The sequence below is a fragment of the Balaenoptera physalus genome (assembly GCF_965194825.1).
Source record: "Balaenoptera physalus genome assembly, chromosome: 3".
Taxonomy (NCBI): domain Eukaryota; kingdom Metazoa; phylum Chordata; class Mammalia; order Artiodactyla; family Balaenopteridae; genus Balaenoptera; species Balaenoptera physalus.
The window spans coordinates 159,340,483-159,363,650 of NC_138890.1; the positions used below are offsets into that span (position 1 = coordinate 159,340,483).

Here is a 23,168-nt window from a genome sequence, read left to right on the forward strand (position 1 = left end):
AATTTAGTCAAATATTTTTCCTCCTATAGGTACATGATCATATTAATTTTTGTTCTTTTATTTTATTAATTTGGTGAATGACATTTATTTAGTTTCACATGGTGAGTTTACTTTTTGTTTAAGGTAATCTTTTTATTACTTTTAATGGTGGTCATATTTCCAAGGGGACTAGAATTTTATCAGCCAGAGAATGGACTACCTGGTCTATGGCTTATTTCCACTCAACTGGTCACTGTGGGATCTGATTCAATATCTGTGTTCATCCATAACTAAAATCCAGACACACTTTCCTGCACATCATAGCTAAATAGGTCACTAGAAAAGCATGAGAAACTTAGGATTCTGCTATTGAAAGTTTTGCATTTTGTTTCAATTCTTGCCTGCTAGTTTCTCTTCTTTATTATAAATTCCCTAATTTATATATTTCATATTTTATCATTAATATGTCAGTAATAATTAAACAATTCATCACAGCATCCTCTCAGGCTTTTATCTATACATTGATGCATGCTTAATACAATATTGCTATGAGCTCTGCTTCACACATTATCAGCTCTGCTTCCTTTTCATTTTCTTTTCTCTAAAATATATCCCAGTGTATCTTCAACTAACCTTTGATTTTTCAGCAGTGTACATCATAGAGTTTAAGAATAATCTCTTCCTTGTTAAATTTTGATTTCCACCTCTTAAAAGAAAATTAGATGGATTGCATTTACTGTTAGATATGACAGAGCTTTTCTGGTTTTTGGCTTCCAAGCAATATCTTAATATATTCTTTTGTGTTTACAACAGCTGCTTTTTTTTTTTTATAACTATTTTCAAAATAAAATAGAGCTGCAATATTTTGCTTTCTTTTAAGCATTTCAATAGATAATTTTTCATTCACAGTGCAAATAAGTAAAAATAATAAATATACAAAGCAAGGAATTTAGCATTTAAAAAATTTCATAGATCTGATCTTATTAAAATGAAGATTTAGTACAGCTGGAATAGGGCCCAATATTCTTAATTTCTACTGGATTAAATTAACAATGAAGAGGAGAAAAGAAGTTTTTGGTTACCTTAGTAAGCACAGGCAAATTCCATATTATTTAAAATATCACTCTAGTAAAAATAAAAATTAATATATTGTATAAAGACCACTTCTTTAGGTTTAGATTGATCTATTATTAGAATAAAAATGGAATCTTTTTACTTTCTGTAACTCTGTATTCCAAACAGCTAGAAATTTTTGAGTAGCAATTGTTCACCGTTTAATAACATTTTCCCAAGATATCTAATGCACCTAAGGACGAAGTAGCTGCCTTCCAGTGATTTCCAATTTATCCAATTTTCTGGCCACTTGTCTCCCCACAGAATGACAGATTACTCTTTCAGTCTCTCCACTTTCTGAACACCTAAGCCAATTGTTTTCTATCTTTTTCCTCAGCAACTCTATCTCTTAAAACACATTAGGGTGGCTCTGGAAGGGATTTCTCTTTAGTTAAATGGTGATACACCTCTCCCATCATCCAAAGTGTCAAAGGAGAAATAGTGATATTTTCTTTACATTAAGGGCAAGTTCCATTGTTTCCTTCATCTTGCAGTCTTATCAAAAACACCAGTATAGATCCGATCATTTCGTTTAGAGTTTCAGAGAATTTGAGGGCACAGAACTTCCATGTCTATTTGGCAAATGTTTATGACATTTCTGAAATACCCAAATTTGGTGGTCTCCTTAAAATATCAAAATAGAAAGTTGAATACTATACAAATAAGAGTTTACTTAAGAGGAGATCTGCCCAGCAATTGGGTCAACTAATACAAAATCCTAAATAGTTCAAAAAGCTGCTTAGAGCAGGGCAGTTATGAAGTGGATATGTCCCTCATAGAGCATCAACCAACACTTGCCAAGTATGAATCTGGTAGACTCAATAATGACTCAAAATGCTGTTATCTGGAGATGCAACTCCTTTTCTTGCTGTTAAGTGGAAGTGTGCAAGTGATTCAATTCTCTTATGCAAATTTACAGAAGTCCTATATATAGATTTACATCAAAGTTACATGATGTCAATGTCAAATGCTAGTCATCATCTTTGTGCACAAGGATAGGTTCTCAGAAACGTTTTTGGTGAGATCAGTAATTTATTTAACTTAGTGGATGGATAGAATCATCAAATTATCAATCTACATGTCTTTCTAATATTTTATGAAGTAGATAAACAAACCATTTGAATAACGATTTGTATTTAAAAACTAATATATTTTGGTCAAGTGTCTTTAAGTTCACTAACGAAAACACAACATTCACTTTTTGACTCTTGAGACCCACTGTCTTATCTGATAAATTATTTTTTAATTAAAAATATCCATGGGATATGTTTTAACAAATATTAACTCATATTTAAGAAATATTAACTCATATCAAAGTTACTAAGGATCACCTGAAGATACAAGTTGACTCTGCTTTTGGATACTACAGAATGCCCATTAGAATTCTCTTCAAACTATTCATACATTTTTTTGTCTTCTTTTATATTTTCCATGAAAATATATACATTTATATATACATATTTATAACATAGAGGTCTTTAACATTATAGGATTAGCAAAATTATATATAAATAAGTCCTTACTGAACATAATATAAATTTCTTTCTTTAATTTTAGTTTTCTATACCTCCTGAATGTAAAATCAGGGGACAGGGTCCTCATTTACGGTTCACTTTTGGCTTCCAACATCTAGTCAGTATCTTGTAAAGAGTTGGCACTCAAAAATTATATCATCGAATTATGAAATGAATGAGTTCCTCATTTCATGATCTGAATCACATTAAATGTTTGGTACATTTGAAAAATCAATGGTAACTGTGTAAAATGATGAAAACGAACGTGATAGAGGGCTATTCCCCCTTTTCTTCTACTTGTGCATCATTTCTTTCTTTTTGCTACCTACCTGCCTCATCTCATGTACTTTAGTCACCCCATCATCTGCAAAGTTTGCAAAAACAATTTTCGGAAAATAGAGTTCTGATGAATAATGGAATTCTGAGCAAGTGACAAAGAAGCACAAAGCAAAACAAACAAATGCCAACCTTAACTTTCAGTTAAAGTTAAAAATTTCTGCCAAGCCAAAACCTCCCTTGCTGTACTTTCCCTTGTCCTATAAAAAGCCTGATCCTACTTCAATGCCAGAATCATCTGGTCTTCCAGTAGCCCCGATGCTCACCAGCTGAATAAAGCCTTTAACAAATTTTATTCTGTCATGAAAATCATTTTGTTTTGACAAATAAGGTATTCATTATAGACTTTCATTTATCTTTTCTCTCTAGAGTCATATTTTCTTCTTTTTATTCATTTCTGCTCTTTCATTCTGATTTTAGAAAAAACTTTTATTCTTCCTTGGCTTCCTTTGAATTTTTTACTGAATATTTTTTAGATTTTATCTTGCAAATTATAAATATTATACTTTTTCTTTTCTTAGGCAGTTTTAATATTTTAACAAGCATTCTAACTTGAAATATAAAGTTTATCAACACCCCTAAAAATACAAAGATTTAGAGCTTTGTAGTTGCAATCACTTTTAAAAATTGGCATTACTAATTTATTATTTATATTTATGTTGTTTTGCTTAATCCCACAATTAGATATTTGTGTTTGTGTTTTTGTTATTATTGTCAAATAAAATTATTGCTTGTATTATGTATTTCCTCATGATATATTTTCTAATAGTTGACATTTCTATCCAGTTCATTATCTTTCATCCTTTATCTATTTTTTTTGTGAGTTGTACAATAAAAAACTGAAATTAGTTATATTTATTGATAACAGTAGAGTCTATTGTGAAACCATAATTGTGAGTTACTGAAATAAGGGGGAAATTGAGACCATTGCAGTACACAAAGTCTGGAAACCTAGATGCCAATATGCTGGAGAAATCGTCTAAATGAGTTATAAAAATCACCAAGAATTACAACTGGGGTAGCACTGAAAAAGGTGACTATAATCTAGTTTCTAAGACATTCAAGGAACAATACCAGGGTTTGGCAGATGACTATTACAAGGAAAGGTAGCAGTCAGTATGACAAGATGTACTGTCATAACATTCTTTTTTATTTTTTTTAAACATCTTTATTGGAGTATAATTGTTTTACAATGTTGTGTTAGTTTCAGCTGTATGACAAAGTGAATCAGCTTTATGTATATACATATCCCCACATCTCCTCCTTCTTGCATCTCCTTCCCACCCCCCTATCCCACCCCTCTAGGTGGTCACAAAGCACCAAGCTGATCTCACTGTGCTATGTAGTTGCTTCCCACTACTTATCTATTTTACATTTGGTAGTGTATAAATGTCAATTCTACGCTACCACTTCGTCCCAGCTTACCCTTCCCTGTCCCTGTGTCCTCAAGTCCATTCTCTACGTCTGCATCTTTATTCCTGTCCTGCCCCTAGGTTCGCCAGAAACTTTTTTTTTTTTTTTTAGATTCCATATATCTGTGTTAGCATATGGTATTTGTTTTCTCTTTCTGACTTACTTCACTCTGTATGACAGACTCTAGGTCCATCTACCTCACTACAAATAACTAAATTGTGTTTCTTTTTATGGCTGAATAATATTCCATTGTATATATGTGCCACATCTTCTTTATGCATTCATCTGCTGATGGACACTTAGGTTGCTTCCATGTCCTGGCTATTGTAAATAGTGCTGCAATGAACAATATGGTACATGACACTTTTTGAATTATGGTTTTCTCAGGGTATATGCCCTGGAGTGCAATTGCTGTGTCATATGGTAGTTCTATTTTTAGTTTTTAAAGGAACCTCCATACTGTTCTCCATAGTGGTTGTATCAATTTACACTCCCATCAACAGTGCAAGAGGGTTCCCTTTTCTCTACACCCTCTGTAGCATTTATTATTTGTACATTTTTTGATGATGGCCATTCTGACTGGTGTGGGGTGATACCTCATTGTAGTTTTGATTTGCATTTCTCTAATGATTAGTGATGTTGAGCATCTTTTCATGTGTTTGTTGGCAATCTGTATATCTTCTATGGAGAAATGTCTGTTTAGATCTTCTGCTCATTGGGTTGTTTGTTTTTGGATTTTGAGCTGCATGAGCTGCTTATAAATTTTGGAGATTAATCCTTTGTTAGTTGCTTCATTTGCAAATATTTTCTCCCATTCTGAGGGTTGTCTTTTCATCTTGTTTATGGTTTCCTCGGCTGTGCAAAAGCTTTTAAGTTTCATTAGGTCCCATTTATTTTTGTTTTTATTTCCATTTCTCTAAGAGGTGGGTCAAAAAGGATCTTACTGTGATTTATGTCAAAGAGTGTTCTTCCCATGGTTTCCTCTAAGAGTTTGATAGTGTCTGGCCTACATTTAGGTCTTTAATCCATTTTTAGTTTATTTTTATGTATGGCGTTAGGAAGTGGTCTAATTTCATTCTTTTACATGTAGCTGTCCAGTTTTCCCAGCACCACTTATTGAAGAGACTGTCTTTTCTCCACTGTATATTCTTGCCTCCTTTATCAAAGATAAGATATGTGCATGGGTTTATCTCTGAGTTTTCTATCCTGTTCCATTGATCTATATTTCTGTTTTTGTGCCAGTACCATACTGTCTTGATTACTGTAGGCTGAGGTAGAATCTGAAGTCAGGGAGCCTGATTCCTCCAGCTCTGTTTTTCTTTCTCAAGATTGCTTTGGCATTTTGGGATCTTCTGTGTTTCCATACAAATTGTGTTCTTTTTTGTTCTAGTTCTGTGAAAAATGCCATTGGTAGTTTGATAGGGATTGCATTCAATCTGTAGGTTGCTTTGGGTAGTATAGTCATTTTCACAATGCTGATTCTTCCAATCTAAGAACATGGTATATCTCTCCATCCGTTTGTATCATCTTTAATTTCTTTCCTCAGTGTCTTCTAGTTTTCTGCATACAGGTCTTTTGTCTCCTTAGGCAGGTTTATTCCTAGGTATTTTATTATTTTTTGTTGCAATGGTAAGTGGGAGTGATCCTATAATTTCTCTTTCAGATTTTTCATCATAAGTGTATAGGAATGCAAGAGATTTCTGTGCATTAATCCTGTATCCTGCTACTTTACCAATTTCATTGATTAGCTCTAGTAGTTTTCAGGTAGCATCTTTAGGATTCTCTGTAGAGTATCATGTCATCTGTAAACAGTGACAGCTTTATTTCTTCTTTTCTGATTTGGATTCCTTTTATATATTTTTCTTCTCTGATTGCTGTGGCTAAAACTTCCAAAACTATGTTGAATAATAGTGGTGAAAGTGGGCATCCTTGTCTTGTTCCTGATTTTAGAGGAAATGGTTTCAGTTTTTCACCATTGAGAATGATGTTCACTGTGGGTTTGTCATATACAGCCTTTATTATGTTGAGGTAAGTTCCCACTATGCCTACTTTCTTGAGAGTTTTTATCATAAATTGGTGCTGAATTTTGCCAAAAGCTTTTTCTGCATCTATTGAGATGATCATATGGTTTTTATGCTTCAGTTTGTTAATTTGGTGTATCACATTGATTGATTTGCTTATATTGAAGAATCCTTGCATTCCTGGGATAAACCCCACATGATCATCGCATATGATCCTTTTAATGTGCTGTTGGATTCTGTTTGCTAGTATTTTGTTGAGGACTTTTGCATCTATGTTTATCAGTGATATTGGTCTGTAGTTTCTCTGTGACATCTTGGTCTGGTTTTGGTATCAGGGTGATGGTGGCTTTGTAGAATGCGTTTGGGAGTGTTCCTCCCTCTGTTATTTTGTGAAGAGTTTGGGAAGGGTAGGTGTTAGCTCTTCTCTAAATGTTTGATAGAATTCTCCTGTGAAGCTATTTAGTCCTGAGCTTTTGTTTATTGAAAGATTTTTAATCACAGTTTCAATTTCACTGCTTGTAATTGGTCTGTTTATATTTTCTATTTCTTCCTGGTTCAGTCTCGGAAGGTTGTGCTTTCCTAAGATTTTGTCCATTTCTTCCAGGTTGTCCAATTTATTGGCATATAGTTGCTGTAGTAATCCCTTATGATTCTTTGTATTTCTGCAGGGTCGATTATTACTTTTCCTTTTTCATGTCTAATTCTGTTGATTTGAGTCTTCTCCCTTTTTTTTTTTTTTTTTAGCATTTGCCTTATGTATTGCAGTGTTCCTATATTGGGTGCAAATATATTTACAATTGTTATATCTCCTTCTTGGATTGATCCCTTGATCATAATGTAGTGTCCTGTTTGTCTCTTTTAATAGTGTTTATTTTAAAGTCTATTTTGTCATGGAAGCAACCTAAGTGTCCATCATTGGATGAATGGATAAAGAAGATGTGGCACATATATACAATGGAATATTACTCAGCCATAAAAAGAAATGAAATTGAGTTATTTGTAGTGAGGTGGATGGAGTTAGAGTCTGTCATACAGAGTGAAGTAAGTCAGAAAGAGAAAAACAAATACAGTATGCTAACACATATATATGGAATGTAAGGGAAAAAAAAAAAGGTCATAAAGAACCTAGTGGTAAGATGGGAATAAAGACACAGACCTTCTAGAGAATGGACTTGAGGATATGGGGAGGGGGAAGGGTAAGCTGTGACAAAGTGAGAGAGTGGCATGGACATATATACACTACCAAACATAAAATAGATAGCCAGTGGGAAGCAACCGCATAGCACAGGGAGATCAGCTCGGTGCTTTGTGACCACCTAGAGGGGTGGGATAGGGAGGGTGGGAGGGAGGGAGATGCAAGAGGGAAGAGATATGGGAACATATGTATATATATAACTGATTCACTTTGTTACAAAGCAGAAACTAACACACCATTGTAAAGCAATTATACTCCAATAAAGATGTTAAAAAATAAAAAATAAAGTGAAAAAACATGCAGGGTCAAAAAAATAAATAAAAAAGAAAGTATGTTTAAGGTATATTTCAGTCCTAAATATCTAAATTTCCATAGCACTGTATTGTCTAGAAAGGCATCAATTTCTCAACTTTTCTGGGACTTTTCAAAATTCAATTATTTTGACAAGTTATAAAAAAGGTAAACTCTTTGGTTTGTAATACTGTGATGCATTCTTTATTTATTTCTAATTACCTTTATCTTAAATATTTCTTATTCATATTGGAATATCTCCTTGTTGCAGTTTGCTCAAAATTTGACATGATGGAGATATATATCTTTAGAATTATATGTCCTAAAGTGCAAAATACCTGTATTTTTATTTCAGACAACTTGACTATAATTTATACAAATGTTTTATATCTATGGACTTAATTTGCAAAATGCAGGCATAGTGTTAGACATATTTATCACATGTATAAAAATCATGCACAGGCATATAAACATTCCACCTTTTGCTACTTATGAAAAAAATAGCAGACTATCCAATTATTTTGTGATAGTCAATTATATATACATTACTAAAGGCTCATGACTGATATCTCTCAGAGTCCGTACTAATGTAAAAGTAAGAGAATGTGTTGGATAGCAAAGGCTGCAGAGAAAGAATGTTAACTTCAACACCTAAAATATATAAGTTGCTGTTCTTCTCTATAGTTTTAGAGCATTCAGCAAATCTTTACAATCAATATATGTAAAATATCAAAGTCATCATATGTACCTTTGGGATAACACATAAATGCAAAGGTAATATTTATATTTTCTTCAGGATCACTTGAAAATATTATCGTAAGTTTTGTTGTATATCAACTTAAGGGGTGAAATTATTATTCATTATAATGCTTGTTGTAACATAGCTAAAGGATTTTAAATACTTGCTGGAAAACCCATAGGAGAAAATGCAAATGGAACTCATGTCTTACAAGCAAGTTCTAATGGAAAAGCTCATCTGGTGAAATATAAATTTGAATCATTACAAAATTTAGGCCAATGAAAATGTTTCCCCCAAAGACAGTCCTTTCTTACTAGATTGGAGGTTTTACTGTCTTATACCACTTCTGACAGCCTCTTTTTAGCAAACATCTAGAATTAAGTGAATTAACTATTATATCTAACGTATAAGTATAGGTGATTTTCCCGTGTAACTCCATAATTGAGATCTACATATCCTTATAAGCTATTGTGCATTATGTCACCTTTGACTTGTGAGACCCATTTAAAATCAGAGAAAAAAAAAGGAAGTGAAATTTTGTTTCCATTGTGACACCTCTACTTTTTTTTAACTTTTAAAAGTTCTTTTATAATATTTTATCATAGTATTTATATAGTATATAATACATCCAACAAATAGGTATTGATTACTTTTAGGTGCTGAGGATCAAAAGGCTAAAACTCTGGGCAAATACATTGTATTTGGAAATTCAGTCTGTGCATGAATAAATACATATATAATACCAGACAAAACTAATGTGACTCTGTAGCACAGCACATAGGAATCTTTAACACCCTTGAGTAGTTGGGAAAAAATATGAATTAAGGTAGTGGCAACACTGGTATAATAATTATTGTGCCTAGAAATTCACAGCTCTTCTTGACATGCCATTGGCAGAAAAAGCAGTTAGTTCTTTTTAAAGAAATAGTACAGTCACAGGATGTGAGGGGAAAATTAAAAAGAAAAACCATTGGCCAAGCTTGAATATCTCTTCAGCAGTTTGGCCTTTTCAAAATTGCAGTGTATTTAAAATTCATTTTAAATCTTAGCAATTATTTTTTATAATTTAGAATATTTTATTTTATATATTATTTATTATTGAATTATTATTGATTTGCAATATTATATTAGTTTTGAGAGTATAACATAACGATTCAATATTTTTATACATTATGACCATGATAAGTCTAGTTACCATCTGTCACCATACAAAGATATTACAATATTATTGACTATATTCCCTATGGTGTACATTGTAGTCCCATAGCTTTTTTATTTTATAACTTAGCCATCATTTTCACACTAATAGATTGCCAGAGTTTCCTTGATTAAAAGAAAGTCAAGGATAAATAAATTTTGAGATTTAAAATTACTTTAAAATGATCACAGGTACTGTTATTGCTGTTTCTATTTCTCTTTTGCTTCCAATTTTTGCCTTATCATGTCTTATTTTGTCTTTCCTTTCCTTTTTGAACATTGTTTTCTATTCTGTTTTTTTTTTTTTTTTCTTTTCTTTCTTTGTCCTGCCTTGCCTTTCATTTCTCTTCTTTTCATTCTTTTTCCGGGCACATTCTGAATCTAAATGGACATATCTGAGGTGAATATCGTACGGTCTACTGAAGAGCACACATACTAAATATCTAGAGATTCTCTTTACTAACAAATATTTCAAAGAGCAAGCTGCCTATTAACCAGATGTCATTATTATGTTTTTAAAATATATTCTAGTTATTCTCAGTTTTGTGTGGCTATTATATTTTAAAGCTTGCGTTAGTAATAATCTACCCTGTCCCAGGGATGATGTCATTACTTGCTCACTTACTCAAGCCAGACATCTAGAGTCCATTTTTGATTCTTCACTTTCCTGTGGGCTGATGTCTTATCCATTTCAAGTCTATTGATTTAATCTCCTATATACTATACAACATGCCTACTTTTCTCTACCTCTGTTACCATCAGCTTAATTCACAAGAGGGAGAAAATGATGATCCTAGGATTCCTGGCTTTGGTGATTGGGAATGACACCATCCTTACTGAAATGAGAAAACATGGGGAAGGTTAGTAACTGTTGTCAGGAAAATCAACTCCAGAAATATTCTCTTTGCTTCTACCTTTCCCAACCCTTATTCATTCTCCTTCTAGCAGAGCCAACTGCAGTGGAAATTTGGCCATGTGATTTCTATTTTTCAATTATTCAGTGGATCCCTATGTCACTTCGAATACAGTCAAACTCTCCATCTCAGTCTACAAGGCTATGCATAATTTGATCTATTTGTATGTTTTAATTTTCTTGAATCACTAGCTCATTATGGTGAGGCAAAACTGCTCTTAATTTTCAAATATTTCAAGCTTTATCCAATTTCAAGGATTGTGCAGATGCGCTTACTTGCACATGCTCGTCAAAGTCTTTTCTCCATGTTCTCTTTACTAAGTCCTTCTCATAATTCAGATTTCTGCTCAAATGGCACTGCCTCAGTGAAGCCTTCTCTATTCTATTCTTTCTTAGTGGGTCTTCTCTGTTTGTTTTCTGTGGCCAGCTTTTTTTTTTTTTTTGGTTTTGTTTTCTGTGAACCATTTTTTTACGACTAGAAATATTGTGATTTATGTCTTTTTATTTTTTCTCTAAGTTCAATTAGATATTGTTATTTATTTCTTCTCTCAGTTGTATGTCTGATGCCAGAACAGTGCCTGGTAGGAGAGAGGTATTCACTGAATATTTACTAATGAATGAATACAAATATTTAATGAATCAGTGCTTACATTTTGATAGAGTGTGCATTGAATTACAATCTTCCCCTGATATGTACTCTTCTAAAACTTTCATTTTAAATTACAACTTGAGATTCCTGCTTTTATTATTTTTCTTGTGAAAGAGGACTTTCATAAATTACTTAATATATAATCGCATGAAGATGGAAATTTCCAGTTTTGTCTTAGAGTATTATGTATTAAAGCTATTTTATATATTAAAAGAAATATATTTCACTTACAGTGTGAATTTTTATAGTAATATAAGGAACATTTTTATGAGTTTCAGTACAGGGAAGAATAGTTAACTTGCTCTTTTTGGGAAACAAGATTTTTATCCCTTTTCAGTTTTAATGTCTTCTGCAAATAATATTTTCTCCAGATGCACAGTCTGTAGTCCATTTTGTAAGGTTTTCTTTTTCTGTCATTTTGCTCAGACTCTTCTGTACACAAACATATATTTTGCTCATGTTTCAGGGGCAAGGACATTTTGTGGACATCATTATATTGATTTTTTTTTCTTTAGACCTAACCTATCAAGATGATTCTTAGTATATTTCATTTTCTAAACATCACTTTGATCTGGCTAGATTTTTCTAATTATGCAGCATAAAAAGCAAACGCCAAATCAATTGTATTGTTAAAAGTGCTCAGGACACAGCCATTTAGATATCTAAATATTAACTTCATTGGAAATGAAGTGTCATAATTATTTTTTTGGCCATGTCACGTGGCTTGCAGGATCTTAGTTCCCTGACCAGGGATCTAACAGGTCCCAGGGCAGTGAAAGCCCCGAGTCCTAACCACTGGACTGCCAGGGAATTACCAAAGCATCATCATTGATGTTGGATTACATTTGTGGTTAAAATATTATAAACTTACAGTTTTCTTTTGCAATTTATAGGTAACCTGTAGGATGATGCTTTGACTTTATGTCGTAATCTGATGCTTATTCACTACACTTCTAAAATCATTAGACCTACTATGTAATTACGCCATCTGTATAAAAATTAAAATGAAAACAACTGGTTTGATAGAGCAGCATCTATAGTCAGGGCTCTTTCACTTATAAACTCCTCTAACTAAACTCTACCTTTAAGCTAAAAGAAGACTCTTTTGGAAGATACTGGAGATATCAGGGGCTCAATGTAAACTTTCTCAGAGGCAGGGCAGCTCGAGAGTCCTGGGCACTGTGATCGGGAACAGGGCTCCACTATGACCAATGCTCTCTTTTTCAGGTCTGCTTCCATATGAGTGCAACGTCATTCTCTCCTGTTGTAGATGTGTTTATTTTTTCTCCGTTAAGAGCAGGAAAACTCACCTGTAACCAAAGTGTGGGAGGCGGTGAGGGCATTCTTTTTATTCCTTAGCCTCACGACTAAAACTATAAAGAATGAATCTGACTAAACTGCCCTGGGCATGCTACAAAGATTGGCTCAGCCTGGGCCCTGTAGGAGAAGGTGGTATGGCATCAGGGGAGTCTGAGAATCATGGATCTGTGGCCATTGTTGATACTGGGAATATAATTGTTGTGAGCTAAGAAGTTACTTCAACTTGGGTCTACTAGAAGTTGCAAAGTGCCATACAGTTCAAAAGAGGAAGAAAGTTTGATCATGGAAACAATATATTATTTTTATCCAGAACTTGAGCTCAATTATCCCTTTTATATCTCTTACAATATTGAGAATTTTTTTTTCCTTAGGTAATAACTGACTAAAGGTTCATTAACTACTTACTGCAAAGACTTCAATGACTGGTTCAATATTTAAAAAATGGGCATATGGACTCGCTAACTGAAAGGAATGTTACTTTTCTTAATTGTTGTAACTATCATTAGACAGAGTTTTTTAGATGACTCAGCTTTTATAATAAAATTTTAGATATGATTTTATAGACTAAAACAACTTGTATTCCTCTCATTAAATCTATTGAATAGCCTACTCATTTAGTCACTAAATTAATTATATGCAACACAGCATTAATACATTTGATTAATGTCCATTGACAAGAAAAAAAAGAAAAATTCCAGCATATATTCCCTGAAATTTCTTATAAAAGAGTTTCTTGAAAATAATGTAGGAATGAAGTGAATAAATAAAAGATACCTGTATATTTTTTTAACTTGAGAAAAGCAAAACATTTCTAGCTCTCTTGTATTTATTTCTACAATATTAGTAATTATAAATGTATTTGAAATATTTGTTTTTTTTTTAACATCTTTATTGGAGTTTAATTGCTTTGCAATGGTGTGTTAGTTTCTGCTGTACCACAAAGTAGACATATATCCCCATATCTCCTCCCTCTTGTGTCTCCCTCCAACCCTCCCTATCCCACCCCTCTAGTTGATCACAAAGCACAGAGCTGATCTCCCAGTGCTATGCAGCTATTTCCCACTAGCTACCTATTTTACATTTGGTAGTGTGTATATGTCAATGCCACTCTCTCACTTCGTCCCAGCTCACCCTTCCCCACCACCGTGTCCTCAAGTCCTTTCTCTACATCTGCGTCTTTATTCCTGTCCTGCCACTAGGTTCTTCAGAACCTTTTTTTTTTTTTTTTTAGATTCCATATATATGTGCTAGCATACTGTATTTGTTTTTCTCTTTCTGACATAATTCACTCTGTAAGACTGACTCTAGATCCATCCACATCACTACAAATACCTCAATTTCATTTCCTTTTATGGCTAATATTCCATTGTATATATGTGCCATATCTTCTTTATCCATTCATCTGTTGATGGACACTTAGGTGGCTTCCATGTCCTGGCTATTGTAAATAGTGTTGCAATGAATATTGTGGTACATGACTCTTTTTGAATTATGGTTTTCTCAGGGTATATGTCCAGTAGTGGGATTGCTGGATCATACGGTAGTTCTATTTTTAGTTTTTTAAGGAACCTCCATACTGTTCTCTGTAGTGGCTGTATCAATTTACATTCCCATCAACAGTACAAGAGGGTTCCCTTTTCTCCACACCCTCGCCAGCATTTATTGTTTGTAGATTTTTTGATGATGGCCATACTCGGTGTAAGGTGATACCTCGTTGTAGTTTTGATTTGCATTTCTCTAGTGATCAGTGATGTTGAGCATCCTTTCATGTGTTTGTTGGCAATCTGTATATCTTCTTTGGAGAAATGTCTATTTAGGTCTTCTGCCCACTATTGGATTGGGTTGTTTGCTTTTTTGATATCGAGCTGCATGAGCTGCTTCTATATTTGGGAGATTAATCCTTTGTCAGTTGCTTCATTTGCAAATATTTTTTCCCATTATGAGGGCTGCCTTTTCGTTTATGTTTTCCTTTGCTGTGAAAAAGCTTTTAAGTTTCATTAGGTCCCATTTATTTATTTTTGTTTTTATTTCCCTTTGCCTAGGAGGTGGGTCAAAAAGGATCTCGCTGAGATTTATGTCATAGAGTGTTCTGCCTATGTTTTCCTTTAAGAGTTTTATAGTGTCTGGCCTTACATTTAGGTCCAGTCTTCCCAGCACCACTTACTGAAGAGGCTGTCTTTTCTCCATTGTATATTCTTGCCTCCTTTATCAAAAATAAGGTGACCATATGTGCATGGGTTTATCTCTGGGCTTTCTGTCCTGTTACATTGATCTGTATTTCTGTTTTTGTGCCAATACTATACTGTCTTGATTAAGATTTGGAGTATAGTCTGAAGTCAGGGAGCCTGATTCTTCCAGTTCCGTTTTTCTTTCTCAAGATTTCTTTGGCTATTTGGGGTCTTTTGTATTTCCATACAAATTATGAAATTTTTTGTTCTAGTTCTGTGAAAAATGCTATTGGTAGTTTGATAGGGATTGCATTGAATCTGTAGATTGCTTTGGGTAGTAGAGTCATTTTCACAATATCGATTCTTCCAATACAAGAACATGGTATATCTCTCCATCTTTTTGTATCATCTTTAATTTCTTTCATCAGTGTCTTATAATTTTCTGCATACAGGTCTTTTGTCTCCTTAGGTAGGTTTATTCCTAGGTATTTTATTCTTTTTGTTGCAATGGTAAGTGGGAGTGATTCCATAATTTCTTTTTCAGATTTTTCATCATTAGTGTATAGGAATGCAAGAGATTTCTGTGCACTAATTTTGTATCCTTCTAGTTTACCAAATTCATTGATTAGCTCTAGTAGTTTTCTGGTAGCCTCTTTAGGATTCTCTATGTTTAGTAACATGTCACCTGCAAACAGTGACTGTTTTAATTCTTCTTTTCCAGTTTGGATTCCTTTTACTTCTTTTTCTTCTCTGATTGCTCTGGCTAAAACTTCCAAAACTATGTTGAATAATAGTGGTGAGAGTGGGTAACCTTGTCTTTTTCCTGATTTTAGTGGAAATGGTTTCAGTTTTTCACCATGGAGAACAATGTTGGCTGCGGGTTTGTCATATATGGTCTTTATTATGTTGAGGTAAGTTCCCTCTATGCTTACTTTCTAGATGGTTTTTATCATAAATGGGTGTTGAATTTTGTCAAAAGATTTTTCTGCATCTATTGAGATTATCATATAGTTTTATCCTTCAATTTGTTAATATGGTGTATCACATTGATTGATTTGCATATATTGAAGAATCCTTGCATTCCTGGGATAAAGCCCACTTGATCATAGTGTATGATCCTTTTAATGTGCTGTTGGATTCTGTTTGCTAGTATTCTGTTGAGTTTTTTTGCATCTATTTTCATCAGTGATATTGGCCTGTAGTTTTCTCTTTTTTGTGACACCTTTGTCTGGTTTTGGTATCAGGGTGATGGTGGTCTCAAAGAATGAGTTTGGGAGTGTTACTCCCTCTGCTATATTTTGGAAGAGTTGGAGGATTAGCTCTTCTCTAAATGTTTGATAGAATTCGCCTGTGAAGCCATCTAGTCCTGGGCTTTTGTTTGTTGGAAGATTTTAAATCACAGTTTCAATTTCAGTGCTTCTGATTGGTTTGTTTTTATTTTCTATTTCTTCCTGGTTCAGCCTTGTAAAGTTGTGCTTTTCTACGAGTTTGTCCATTTTTTCCAGGTTGTCCACTTTATTGGCATATTTTTGCTTGTAGTAATCTCTCATGATCCTTTGTATTTCTGCAGCGTCAGTTGTTACTTTTCCTTTTTTATTTCTAATTCTATTGATTTGAGTCTTTTCCCTTTTTTTCCTGATTAGTATGGATAACAGTTTATCAATTTTGTTAATCTTCTCAAAGAACCAGCTTTTAGTTTTATTGATCTTTGCTATTGTTTCCCTGATTTCTTTTTCATTTATTTCTAATCTGATCTTTACGGTTTTTTTCCTTCTGCTAACTTTGGGGTTTTATTGTTATTCTTTCTCTAATTGCTTTAGGTGTAAGGTTAGGTTGTTTACTTGAGATGTTTCTTGTTTCTTGAGGTAGGATTGTACTGCTTTAAACTTCCCTCTTAGAACTGCTTTTGCTGCATCCCATAGGTTTTGGGTCGTCGTGTTTTCATTGTCATTTGTTTCTAGGTATTTTTTGATTTCCTATTTGATTTCTTCAGTGATCTCTTGGTTATTTAGTAGTGTATTGTTTAGCCTCCATGTGTTTGTATTTTTTGCAGTTTTTTTTCCTGTAATTGGTATCTAGTCTCATAGTGTTGTGCCTGCCAATGATACTTGATAGGATTTCATTTTTCTTAAATTTGCCAGTACTTGATCTGTGACCCAAGATATGATATATCCTGGAGAATGTTCCATGAGCACTTGAGAAGAAAGTGTATTCTGTTGTTTTTGGTTGGAATGTCCTATAAATATCATTTAAGTCCATCTTGTTTAATGTGTCAATTAAAGTTGGTGTTTCCTTATTTATTCTCATTTTGGATGTGTCCATTGTTGAATGTGGGGTGTTAAAGACCCCTACTATGATTGTGTTACTGTCAAGTTCCCCTTTTATGGTTGTTAGCATTTGCCTTATGTATTGAGGTGCTCCTATGTTGGGTGCATAAATATTTACAATTTTTATATCCTCTTCTTTATTGATCCCTTGATCATTATGTAATGACCTTCTTGGTCTCACGTAATAGTCTTTATTTTAAAGTCTATTTTGTCTGATATGAGAATTGCTACTCCAGCTTTCTTTTGATTTTCAGTTGCATGGAATATCTTTTTCCATCCCCTCACTTTCAGTCTGTACGTGTCCCTATGTCTGAACTGGGTCTCTTGTAGACAGCATATTTATGGGTCTTGTTTTTGTATTCATTCAGCCAGTCTATGTCTTTTGGTTGGAGCATTTAATCCACTTACATTTTAGGTAATTATAAATATGTATGTTCCTATTACCATTTTCCTAATTGTTTTGGGTTTGTTATTGTAGGTCTTTTCATTCTCTTGTGTTTACTGCCTAGAGAAGTTCCTTTAAAATTTGTTGTAAAGCTGGTTTGGTGGTGCTGAATTCTCTCAGCTTTTGCTTGTCTGTAAAGATTTTAATTTCTCTGTCAAATCTGAATGAGATTCTTGCTGGTTAGAGTAATCTTGCTTGTAGGTTTTTCCCTTTCATCACTTTAAATATGTCCTTCCACACACTTCTGTCTTGCAGAGTTTCTGCCGAAAGATCAGCTGTTAACCTTATGGGGATTCACTTGTATATTATTTGTTGTTTTTCCCTTGCTGCTTTTAATATTTTTTCTTTGTATTTAACTTCTGATAGTTTGATTAATATGTGTCTTGGCGTGTTTCTCCTTGGATTTATCCTGTATGGGACTCTCTGTACTTCCTGGACTTGATTGACTATTTCCTTTCCCATATTAGGGAAGTTTTCAACTATAATCTCTTCAAATATTTTCTCAGTCCCTTTCTTTTTCTCTTCTTCTTCTGGGACCCCTATAATTCGAATGTTGGTGCCTTTAATGTTGTCCCAGAGGTCTCTGAAACTGTCCTTAATTCTTTTCATTCTTTTTTCTTTATTGTGCTCTGAGGTAGTTATTTACACTATTTTAACTTCCAGGTCACTTATCCGTTCTTCTGCCTCAGTTATTCTGCTATTGATTCCTTCTAGAGAATTTTTAATTTCATTTATTGTGTTGTTCATCACTGTTTGTTTGTTCTTTAGTTCTTCTAAGTCTTTATTAAACGTTTCTTGTATTTTCTCCGTTCTATTTCAAAGACTTTGGATCATATTTATTATCATTACTCTGAATCCTTTTTCGGGAAGACTGCATGTTTCCTCTTCATTTGTTTGGTCTGGTGGATTTTTACCTTGCTCCTTCATGTGCTGTGTATTTGTCTGTCTTCTCATTTTGCTTAATTTATTGTGTTTGGGGTCTCCTGTTCACAGGCTTCAGGTTCCTATTTCCCATTGTTTTTGGTGTCTGCTCCCAGTGTGTAAAGTTGGTTCAGTGGGTTGTGTAGGTTTCCTGGTGGAGGGGACTGGTTGTTGTGTTCTGGTGGATGAGGCTGGATCTTGTCTTTCTGGTGGGCAGGACTTTGTCCGATGGTGTGTTTTGGGGTTTCTTTTACCTTATTATGATTTTAGGCAGCCTCTCTGCTAATGATTGGGGTTGTGTTCCTGTCTTGCTAGTTGTTTGGCATGGGGTGTCCAGCACTGTAGCCTGCTGGTCGCTGAGTGGGGCTGGATTTTAGCGTTGAGATGGAGATCTCTGGGAGAGCTCTCTCCGATTGTTATTACGAGGGGCTGGTAGGTCTCTGGTGGACCAGTGTTCTGAACTCGTCTCTCTCACTTCAGAGGCTCAGGTGTGGCACCTGGCTGGAGCACCAAGACCCTGTCAGCCACACAGCTGTGTCATCCTGGAGAAGATGGACTGAAGCCAGGAGAAAGCTAGAGGATGGGAGACCTGTCAGAAGGTTTGTTTGATGAAATCAGGCAAAGGATGGTGACATTCTGTACCCAGGATCTACTCGCGAAGGGGAAAGTGGTGCCTCAGGAAGCCGAGCGTGTGATTCTACCCACTCTGTTTTTAAGAAAGATATACTCTATTGTTAATTATTGAAATAAGATGTATTGATTTAGTCTCTGAAATGTTTGCACCAACAAATCAATTTGAAAATATTTCTTTCCTTAAAAATTAATGGTAGACAAAAAATATTTAAAAGTTAAACAATATGAAATGAAAATTTTAGTTACTGAAACAAAATAAAAATAGTTTTTACTACAGTAGCTCTATTACAATACCTGTTTTGAAAATATGAATTTGTTCCAACAGGGTGGATATATTTGGGAACAATTAAGACATAATGTGAAATTAGGTCTTTATGTGAGATTTTGATCTAATGAAATACTAGGTGAATGTAGGAAAATGCACCCAGATGAGTTGTGTACTTAGAAACACACAAAATGTAAACATGGACACACCTCAGGTATCTACCAGCTACCGCAGTTAACTATGTACTTGCCGTGAGCCATGTTTATCCACCTCAGGTCTTACAGTTTTCCTTCCAATTACAGAGAACCCTCCTTTTACTACTTCATAATAACTCATAGGCTGTAACCCCTCCAATATCTACTTCCGCAAGCAAATTTCAAATAAGTTTGAAGGTAAATTGCCATATTCAATGTAATATTTATGCATGAACCTTTTACTATGTGTAAAACTGTACTACCATATTTTTTATGGCTTTATATTTTTTTCAGTGTCACTGACCAAGTTTCTGTGTGTGTCATTCTTCCCATGAGTTCTGTGTTTTTTATTGCACAATTTTGCATGGCAGAATTATTTTTAGGAGCATATATATTACATTGGAGGATGACTGATTGTATGTAGATTTTATGGTAAACTTGTGACCAAAATAAATGATCAAGACAATTTCTGTGGAGTTTTAATAATTGAATGTTACTATACATAATATAATTTTATATAATTTCTGAAAGCAATCAAAATGAAGTTAGTAAACATAGTAATTAGAAATTGCACATAGGCCTATATTAAGTCTACTTATATAAATATTCATACTATATTAGAATTAATTTCCATAAAACACATTATTTAGGTATATGAATTATAAATTAAATATGGTCTTGGTAAATGGTAGGATATTTTTATTACTGTTGTTAATTCATTAAAATCTTTTAACTTAAAATTTGAGTACTAATTGTGGGAGGATTTATAAAATGTGCTGTGTTACCTTTAAAAATGAAAATAATCTTCAAAAAGAAGAAATTAATAGCTTGTGTACATTTATATTTTACATATTATAAGTAATTTTTATTTTAAGATCAAAATAGTGATTTAAATATACTTATTTATACCTACTGAAATATATTCAGGTGTGTGGCAAAACATAAGTTAAAAGTTTCATGTCAAAAAGTATGAAAATTCACATTATTTATCTTATAACTGGAAACTCTTGAAAGAGTTAGTTAACCCCTATCGACCTCACATTTTTCACAAAAAATACAAAACATAAGATTTTACTATAGATTTAATGAGAAAATTTATATGAAATAGAGCTTACTACCATATCTACCATAAAATATATGTACAACTATGCTATTTTCCCTCATACCTCCTTTCTTATTTTAACTATCACACATTAGTAGAGAAAATCATTGAGTAAGAGCCCAACAAAAGTTTTTTCATGAGTTATTATGAAAAGAGCCAGAAAAGAGCCTGGCAGTAGATAAAACACCTAGATAGAGAATGAAAATATCAACTGAACGTTTAAATATCTGCAGCTATAATATAGTTTATACTTGGATGTTAGTATATACAGAATAACTGAATTTATTTTTATGGTTTTTTGTAGTTGTCTAACATCTTATTGAAATCTTTATATGCCTTCCTGAGGTATAGGTCCTCAAGAATGATGGTACCAGCTTTCTCTGTTTAGAAATATCCGGGTGTTTCATTGTCAAAATGACTAGAAGGCACTAACGGCATTTCACACATGGCGGCCAGCAATGCCAGATGTCCTGTAAGCCTACATTGCAAAAAGTTCTCCCCATCAAATGCTACAGTGAATAGCCACATGGGTGACACTCTGTAATTATCTAGTCAAGATACTAAATATTTTACATGTAAACACGTTGAGATTTTGATATAAAGTAAAATTTCCAAGAATGCAATTACTGTGTAAATTAAAGGAACAATGTACCTTTTTTAATCTAAAAACTTCCAAGAGTTTTCAACATTTACAAAAATTATGTAGCAAAAGCCATATTACTGAAGTTATTCAAGTCACCAATAGAACACTGTAGCAAGCTGAATTATCACATCTGTGTCTTGTCACATCCAGGATAATTGTAATATTTAAATATATAATTATTTAGTCCTCATTTTAAAATATCAGATAAAGAGAAAAGGCGTCAATACATTTCATCTGAATATTTCAAATTGGTCATTACAACATAATGAGGAATGTACTGATACAATGTGGCCACCAATATTTTTTTTAATTGAAATAATAAAACTCAGGATGTAGAGCTCACTTAATAAAGCATATATATATATATATATAAATTTTATGTTTACATATGTGCATATATATGTTTATATACCTATATAATGTAATAATATAATATATAATGTAATTAATGTACATTATATATTAATGTAATATATTAAATATATTCAATTTTTAGAAATTATAAGCATAGTTTAAAAACCAAAAACTGCCACTAGAGTGTTTACAACATATTTTAATATTTTAGTCATCATGGGAAGAGTTGCACTAGACATTTTATTTCCTCTTTGTGATAAAAGTACAAAAAGTAAGTCGCATTTGTGTTAAGAGAAGCAAGTAATACAATTTTAATTTGGATGATATAAATTTGGAGCCTAGAAGGCTCATGAATCTTAGTAGGGTTTATGAAAAGTCTTCTAGAACGCATGTGTCTTAATAAGGTCTCTAGCACTATAGCCACTTAGACCAGAAAACCCTGAATCGGAGAAAGACTCCCTCCTTGACCAAAGTTTAGACAGGCCCCTCTGGGCCTTCTTTTCAAGTCCAGTTTTAGCAACAAGCTTTGGTAAGCCAATTTATCTAGAATTCCCTCACCCTTGATATCTGACCTTGGCCTGACTTTAGCAAAAATCCATTTTAACAAGAATGGCTCTACCCTTGATATCTAATTAATTTTCTCCACTGAGCCCCTCACTCTGTTCTGCACTTTGGCTGTACATCCCCAGTTGTCTTTGCTGTACCTAGAGTCGAATTCAACTTCTCTCTCCTACTGCAATAATCTTTCCCATATTGCAATAGACCTGAATAAAGTCTTTCTTGCTTTTTCTAACAAGTGTCTAGTGTAAAATTTCTCTTTCACAAAACATGTGTATGTGGAGAGAAGAAGAATGTCAACAAAATGTTAAGTCATTCAAACCATAAAAACCCTGGATTCTGATATGTGAGGCATGGGAAAGATGAAGAGCTTCCTCCAGAGGGGGGGTACACTCAAGGCACAACCAAGGTGATGGTGGAAGCATTTGTGCAGTAGAGAGGGAATGCATGGCAGGCACCTCTCTTGACTGATGATTGATTGATCAATTTGGAGGCATGCAGGCAATATTTTGTCTTGTTTGGCTGAGTACAATGAAAATGTTCTCTTTCCTTCCAGATTTCCTGCAATATAGTTAAGGTTAAATATACATTTTTACTTATTTCCAAAAGCATACTGGGCAAGCTTTAATGGTATTAATTTGGTAGAGAAAATAACCAATGTAATAAACCCACATTTCAGTCTATTCTTTTAATACTTTCAGAATGATTCCAGAAGAACCTTAAATAAATGGTATATTTATATTCATTTTATGCCTTTTTACTGTGACTTTATAATAAATGAGAAGTTTTTTTGGTAAATATTCGAAGTTAACATTCTTAGTTTGGATAAACAATTTTGAACATCTAACTAGCAAACCCGTATAAAACTAAGTAACACC

General features: G+C 33.5%; 1 long non-coding RNA gene across 34 annotated transcripts in view; it reads right to left on the reverse strand.

Moving 5' to 3' along the window:
* The window catches only part of LOC309656873, a 1,296,162-nt gene that overhangs the window by 841,651 nt on the left and 431,343 nt on the right, over nucleotides 1–23,168 (reverse strand). The window contains exon 14 of one of the 34 annotated variants that reach the window (XR_014261532.1): nucleotides 7,490–12,670. The exons of 32 other annotated variants lie outside the window; for them this stretch is intronic. This is a non-coding gene — a long non-coding RNA (uncharacterized lncRNA). Of the gene's footprint in view, nucleotides 1–7,489; nucleotides 12,671–21,916; nucleotides 22,852–23,168 lie in introns of those variants that run through there. One more of the 34 variants, XR_014261533.1, reaches the window with a different exon arrangement.